The 7638-nt window shown below is 42.0% G+C and overlaps 1 pseudogene; it reads right to left on the reverse strand.

Moving 5' to 3' along the window:
* Positions 1-3376: 3376 nt before the first annotated feature.
* LOC138836061 (insulin-like growth factor-binding protein 3 pseudogene) lies at positions 3377-4233 on the reverse strand (annotated as a pseudogene).
* Positions 4234-7638: the final 3405 nt, after the last annotated feature.

Genomic DNA, 7638 nt, shown 5'->3' on the forward strand with positions numbered 1-7638 from the left:
GTGTCCCTTCTGGTTTCTTGCTAACCAGTTTATGAGATAATAGTCTCACAGACTTTCTTACCCAGGTTGTCTTTAAACCTCAGTTATCAGATCTCAGCCTCCTGTGGTGCTACGATTACAGGCATGAGCCACTGGCACCAGCTTTTTTAAAAAGGGACAACAATTCATAAGCCATAAGCCTTGACTCATGCCTATAATACTACCTACTGCAGAGGTTAAGATCTGAAGATGATGATTTGAATCTAGAGGTGCAAAAATGTCTCTATGAATCTATTATCTCCCATAAACTGTTCAAGAAAACCAGATGTGAAGCTTTGGCTCAAGTGGTAGAGTGTACTCTTGAGCAAAAAAGAAACTCAGGGATAGCACCTAGATCCTGCGATCAAACTCCATTTCTTATACACACACACACACACACACACACACACACACACACACACACACACACACACACACACACAAACACAAACACACCACAAAAAGTAAATAGAAAATATGAAGAAATGAATGAAAAATTTGAATATTGTAAGGACATTTGGGTTTAGAGTTATGACTCAGTGGGTAGGACAATAGCTATTGATTGAAACTGTCAGGTACCAAGGACATAAAAATGAATTATCTGCTCTGTATTTTCCTATTCTCATATGTTCTCATTTGGGAACTCTCTTCTTTTAAAAAAATTGTTTTAGCTGTGATATAGAGCAGGGTTACCTTTCTGTATGTCAGGTAATTAGTACATTTCCTTCCTTTTACATAATCTTATCTGTTCCCCCATTCTCTTCCATACCCTCCCTCCCATCTTGATCCTCGACTTGCATGGTTCACTTTCATCAATGTCCAGTACAGCCAGAGGGCTCTGCTGCTGCAATTTTTCACCCAGTTCCCACTAATTCTGTGCCCTTCCCCCATCTTCCGTGTATATTAGGTGAAGAATACAGACTCATCAGAAAATGAAAAGACAAGTTAAGAAAAGATCCTTTGTTTCCTTATCATTGCAATTCAATTCAGTATATATATATATATATATATATATATATATATATATATATATATATATATATATATAGTATTATATAGAAATGGTGCTTGGGTATTACAACTTGGTTATTTTCTCCAAAGGCTTCCTCTTCTGTTCTTACTGTATATGATGCCTAGAGTCCTGCACAGTATGTCATATCCCATTGTGTTTTAAACCTTTCTTCCACATATCAGGGGAACATGTACCATTTGTCAATTTGATGTTGGCTTAACTTTCTTAACATGATTTATTCTAGTGTCATCCATTTCCCTGCAAATGACATTATTTAATCCTTTCTAATGGCTCTGTAAAATTTCATTGTATATAGATAGCATAATTATTGGTTCCATTCATTTATTGTGGGGCATCTGCGTTGTGTACATTTCTTGTCACTCTGAATTGAGCAGCAAGAAACATGGTTGTGCAAATGTCCTTGCCATTTTCCAGTTTCTCCACTTCCCCACCAACATTTGTTGCCTGAATTCAAGATATTTGGGTAAGATGGTATCTCAGGATTACTTTGATTTATATTTTCTTCATGGCCAGGGATGATGAACCTTTCCTGATATGTTTCTTTGCCATTTTTCCCTCTTCTTCTGAGAAGTCTCTCCTTAGATCCTCTGCCCATTTGGTGGTTGGTTTATTAGTTTTGGGAGGGGTAGTTTCCTGAGATCCATGTATACATTGAAAATTAGCCCTTTGTCTGATGTATTGCAGGTAAAAATCTTTCCCAATTTGTTGGCTGTCTTTTTAGTTTACTGCCTATTTCCCTAGCCTGTGTAGGTTTTTTCCTTTGATGTAGTCCCATTTGTTGTATCTCTTTCCTATCTGTTGTGCCCCTGGGATTCTATTCAGGAATTTCCTGCCTGTACCTATAAGTTCTTTTATTAAATTATTGTATTAATGGTAAAAACATTATTTGCTTTTATAAATACATCGCAAGACAAAACTTTTCAAAAATACTTTCCCCACCAAAAAAAATTTAAAAAATAAAGGAAAGCTTGTAATAGGTAGGCAGACTGTCTTGAGACCTGTTTTTGTTCTTAAGGAGATCAGTGTAGGGCAGGACAATCGCCACACCCCAAACACTGCCATGGGTTTGGCCTTGGGGATAGAAAAGCCCAGCCTGGACTGAGTCTCCTCTCCGTGTCACGGCCATAGTTACACCTTCTAGTATCTATAACACTATCTAGGATTATCTAGTATGGATCTTGTTATAATGGGGCTATGCTGTATACAATGTTAACCATTGAGAACATATCTCTCTCTCTGCATATATGTGTGAATTATAAAGTATAAGTTGGACTCCAAGTTCAACGAACACAAGTTATTCTCTATGTGTTCCCAGTGTCCCTATGAGGCTCTCTCAACAAGCTGTTCATCTTTCCTGTTTAGATAACATTAAACACCATTGTTTTGTTAGGTCAAGAATAAAGATGAGGGGTGAAAATAAACTTTTGCCTTTAAATAGCTTAGTATCCTCAACCCCAAACTATGAGTTAATTTAGAAAACATTTTGTTGTTATTGTTGTCTCCAGAGTGATTACTCCATTAGTGGTGAGGCCTGTGAGGTGTGGGTACATTCCCAGCCTTCCCCATGCCTTGCTGGACCACAGCCAAGGCAACCCTCGGCCTTCCACTGGGCTCCATCCTTGAAAAGCTGCCTGATGGAGGGAGGTCAGAAAGATCTGCATTTACAAGTTTCCCAGAATGTGCTAGAACTTTTTGGTCAGTTTTATAGAACTTTCTTGGTCAGTTAAGATTCCACCTCAATCTCTCTAGTATTTTCCAAGCAGATCAGGTCACTTGCAGAAAATGAAGAAGCTTTGTCGTCCAGGGTTCCAAGCCTTGGAATCAAAGATAGGACCAGGATGGCCAGGGGTCTCGTGTATGGTAGAGATGGCCAGGTGACTGGAGTTTCTGACTTTCCTGTTCTCCATGAGGCCTGAGCAGGATGGAGGGCAATGAGGAGGTGTCTTCTACAATAGCCACTGAAGTGAGGGGGGCAGAAGGTCAGGTGTTCCAGTGGGCAGATGTGGAGAGGATTCTAGAAGGGGATCAAGTCCGCTGCTTTGGGCAGGAGTATCAGTTATTTTTACAGAAAGAAACAGAGAAATTAATTTTCTTTTCTGACTACTGAAAACTGAAAAGATGCTCAATTTTACCATTTAAAGGAACAATAGACATTTCAAAAATCTGTCTAAACTTTGGTTTTCTTTAAAAAAAAACACACAAAAAACCAGTTCATCACAAAAAGAAATATAAGTTGAAGCTGTAGCCAGGTGTTTTTCTGTCCGTGGCAGTGTTTTGTGCAAAGTAAAGCGTATTGGAGCTCCAATTTAACTGATGCAGTGGGGTTTACTGGCTCTGAATGCCGAGGCAGTGCATGTCGTGCATGCCCTTGCTGTCCCAGCCTGGGAGGGGCTGACCATACTTGTCCACGCACCAGCAGAAACCCCGCTTTCTGCCTTTGGAGGGGCGACAATGCTTCTTCTTATAAAGTCCTTTCTTGTCGCAGTTGGGGAAGTGCACACCCCTAGGACTCAGCACATTGAGGAACTTCAGGTGATTCAGGGTATCTTCCATCTCTCTAAGGCAGGGACCATATTCTGTCTCCCGTTTGGACTCTGAGGAGAAGTTCTGGGTGTCCGTGTTCTGGGACTCATAGTCGACTTTGTAGCGCTGGCTGTCCTTCACGTGACCTTTCTTAATGGTGTCTAGATATGAATGAATGGAATGATACTTGGAGTCAGACACCCTATGTGTGCTGGGCGGGGCATGGCTCTCCATGCTCCCCGTGCCTCGGTCCTCCTCCGACTCACTAGCATTTCCTGAGGCAGAGGGCACCGGCAGCAGGTTGGTGCTCAGGTGGCCAGGGGACGCTGGCATTGGCGCAGAACCCCCGGCAGTCCAGCAGCCCCTGCAGGAGGCGTGGCTCGGCCCGTGGCAGCTGGCAGCTGAGCCCCAAGTTGCAGCATTCTGTGTAGACATGACATAGCTGGCCCTCGCGCAGCGCTCAGGTCAAGCAGCAGCCACAGCCTGGCTCACGCACCAGCTCTGCGCACGTGGGTGTGGCAGGCGGAGGCATGCACTGGGCCAGGGAGTTCGCATCACAGGGCTCTCAGCGCACTAAGGGGCCGCGTCACCGGCGGCCCATGGAGCAGGGCCAGTGCGGTGAGCAGAGCTGCCCAGAGCGCGGGGTGCGCCCAATGCATGGAGCCTGTTGCAGGGGCCAACTGGAGTAAGCGGTTATCAGGTCGAGGCACACAGTGCGAGATTGCGGGATCTGGAGTGCAACTGCTAGGCGTGCAGCTGCCCAGCTCGCACCTCAGTACCTATAAGTTCTAATGTCACCCTTATTCTGTCTTATAGTAGTTTGGCTGATTTTAATGTAGTTAATCCATTTTGACTTGATGTTAGTGGAAGCAGAGATCCACTTCTAGTTTTCTGCCTATGGATGTCCAGTTTTCCCAACACCAATAGTTGAAGAAGCTATGATGCGTGTGTAAGTGGTGTGTGTGTGTGTGTGTGTGTGTGTGTGTGTGTGTATGTGTGTGTCAGTGTGTGTGTGTGTGTGTTTGTTGGTTGTGGGGCTTGAACTCTGGGCCTTGGAGCTACCCCTCAGCATTTCATCTTCAGGCTAGTTCTTGAACCACAGTTCCACTTCCCATTTTCTTGTGGTTTATTGGAGCTAAGAGTCTCACTGACTTCCAGGGCCCTGCTGGCTTTCAACAACCATCCTCAGATCTCAGCCTCTGAGTAGCTAGGATTAAAGGCATGAGCCAAGGGCATCCGGCAAGGCTATGTTTTTTTTTTTTTTCACATTACATCTTTCGCTCTTTTACCGAATATCAGATGATTGTAAGTATGTAGTTTTATTTCTGGTTCTTTTCATCTTTTTTAATATGTTTTTTATTGTAAAAATAATGTACAAAGGGGTTACATTTACATAAGGTAGGTAATGAGTTCATTTCCTCTCAAGCATTGTTACCTTCTCCTTTGTTTTTTCCCTACCATCCCTACCCTTCCACCTCCACAACTACTCCTCTCCATCCCCCCTCACACTCCCTGCCTAAATTGTACAGTTCGTTTTTGAACATAGTGTCTTGATCTCATTGTTAAAATAGGTCAAACTGTATCCCTAGTTAAGCATTTGGTTTTTTTCCCTTCACCTCCCAAAGCTAGAGAAATGTATATACAAGATACAGGGCACCAACATCAAAGTAACAAAAAAAACCCACATAACTTAGGTTATAAGATTGGGTGGGAGAATGATGACTGTTGATTTAATTTAATAAGTATTCTATAGTTTTTAATGGTAAGGCTTATTAAATCAAAGGGGGAGCAAAAACATTCAGAATAATGGAATGTGGCTATTACTCATTTGATGTGTCTGGATAGATTATGATTAATAAAAATATATCTATTAATTCCCAGTGGTAGACTGCTATGCTAACTGGGAGGAGACTTTGGTAATACCAGGGATTTGAATACTGGTAATGAAGCAGAATATGAGGGGAGAGCATTTGCTAAGGATGTAACTTCCTAGGCTCATACCAAATACATTGAAGTAGAATGCTAAGTGATGATCGACTGAGCACCAAATTTTATTTGTTGACTTCTTTGTTTTCTGAAGTCCAGGGATTTGGACCTAAAGCCTGGGTTTTGTCCCTTAATTTTTTCTCAAGGCTAGTGCTCTAGCAGTTGAACCACAGCTTCATGTCCATAATTTTGGTGGTTAATTGGAGATTAGTCTTTCCAAATTTCCTCTTTGGGCTTGCTTCAAACCTGATCCTCAGATATCAGCCTCCCGAGTAGCTTGCATTCCAGTTGTGAGCCACTAGAGCCTGGCTAGAATCACATTTTAAAAGTATTCTCTAGGTGAATCAGATGTGTCTAGCTACTATTTGAGCACTTTGGTTCCAGTGGGTCATGTCAGATTTAGAATAACAGATTTTTTTTTCTTGTAACCAGCAGCATCCAGTATCTATATAATTTATTCCGATCTTCATGTCTGACTTTTTTTCTTTGTTGTGCCTTTTTTTCTTACTTCACAAGCAAGCACATCAGTGATGTTTTCCTTTTCTGAAGCAAGTTATGTCCTTTCCCATCACTGAGGGATGTACTTGCTGTTCCTACTGCCTGGAGTATCTGCTTCTAGTTAATTGCACGGATGATGGCTGTCAGATTAACTATCTCCTCCTCAGGGATATGTCCTCACATACCCACTTTGAAGTTGTTGCCAACAAACTACCAATGTCATGTCTCTGATTTATAGAAATTATCATTATGATTTCTGGTTTTCTTTTCAGCATGAAATTGATGAGGAGAGAACCACATTCAATTGTTTCTCCAACACCTATAATAGTGCCTGGTCCTTAGTGCTCAGGAGCCTTGTCTGGGGATCAGCCTTCTCCAGCTCAATTTATCCTAGCTTCTGGTCAGGACAGCTCTTGAAGCTGGTGTCTGGTGTCTAGCAGTCATTCCCTCTAGTTCTTTGTGCCTTTCTGTGTTGCTTAGTCCACCTCAGAGAAGGATCAGTGCCTGACACCTATTTGCTGTTATGGAAAGATGGCTATGACATCATACAAGTTATGGGCATTGTTTTGTGAAGCTGTGTGTGGAGACGCATCCTCACACAAGTTCTCAGAGGCAAGTGACACCCATGCCCAGGAGTGTATTCCACAACTCAGCATCCAAACTATCACCTACTCCCTGATGCACTCAGTGTATATTCCCATTTCCATTAAAAAAAAGAAAAATTCAAGATATGCCTTTGATGATTTGTCATTGAATTCCTGAAACAAAGTATATAATTTGGGGGCTGGGAAGGTGGCTCAGTGGTAGAGTGCTTGCCTTGCATGCCTGAGGCCCTGGGTTCAATTCCTCAGCACCACATAAGCAAAAAGAAAATAAGCCAGAAGTGGCGCTGTGGCTCAAGTGGTAGAGCACTAGCCTTGAGCTGAAGAGCTGAGAGATAGCGCCCAGGCCCATAGTTCAAGCTGACAACCGGAACCCCCCCCCCCAAAAGTATATAATTTTATGTATTTGTAAGTCTTTGTCCATCTCTCTTTAGCCCTTGGCATAATTCTATTTGTTTGCAGGTTGGGAAGGGAAATAAGGTTTAATTCAGGATAGTGAAAAACATTTTGGGAGGGAATGACAACTTTCCATCTGATGTTCTACAGATGCCCATCTTGGCACAGGAACTGAGTAGACTGTCCTAACATAATAAGCTTGTCCTGATTTCTACTGACTTTCCTCTGGGGTCACTGAGTGTGATCCTACTACATATGTGTTGCTTGGCTACACTCGAGGGACCAGGTCTCCTCTGAAAATCTAATGGCATGGGGGTAAGAGAAACTAAAACTCAGAACCCAGCTTCCCACATAACTAGGATTACAGGCCTGAGTCTCATATACTAACTCATAACTGCCTTTTTATACATTGTGTAGCCTGTTTCATTATATTCACCTCATAGGCAGATATACAAATATATGTTTACATTTATTCATCTATTTATAATCAATGTTATATCTAGAAACACAAAAATATATGTTCATATAATTATAATCAAAGTTTTATTACCACGTTCCCCAATAATGTTTTACACTAATATT

The sequence above is a fragment of the Dipodomys merriami genome, unplaced genomic scaffold (genome assembly GCF_024711535.1).
Source record: "Dipodomys merriami isolate MVZ:Mamm:240054 unplaced genomic scaffold, mDipMer1.0.p SCAF_248, whole genome shotgun sequence".
Classification (NCBI taxonomy): Eukaryota; Metazoa; Chordata; class Mammalia; order Rodentia; family Heteromyidae; genus Dipodomys; species Dipodomys merriami.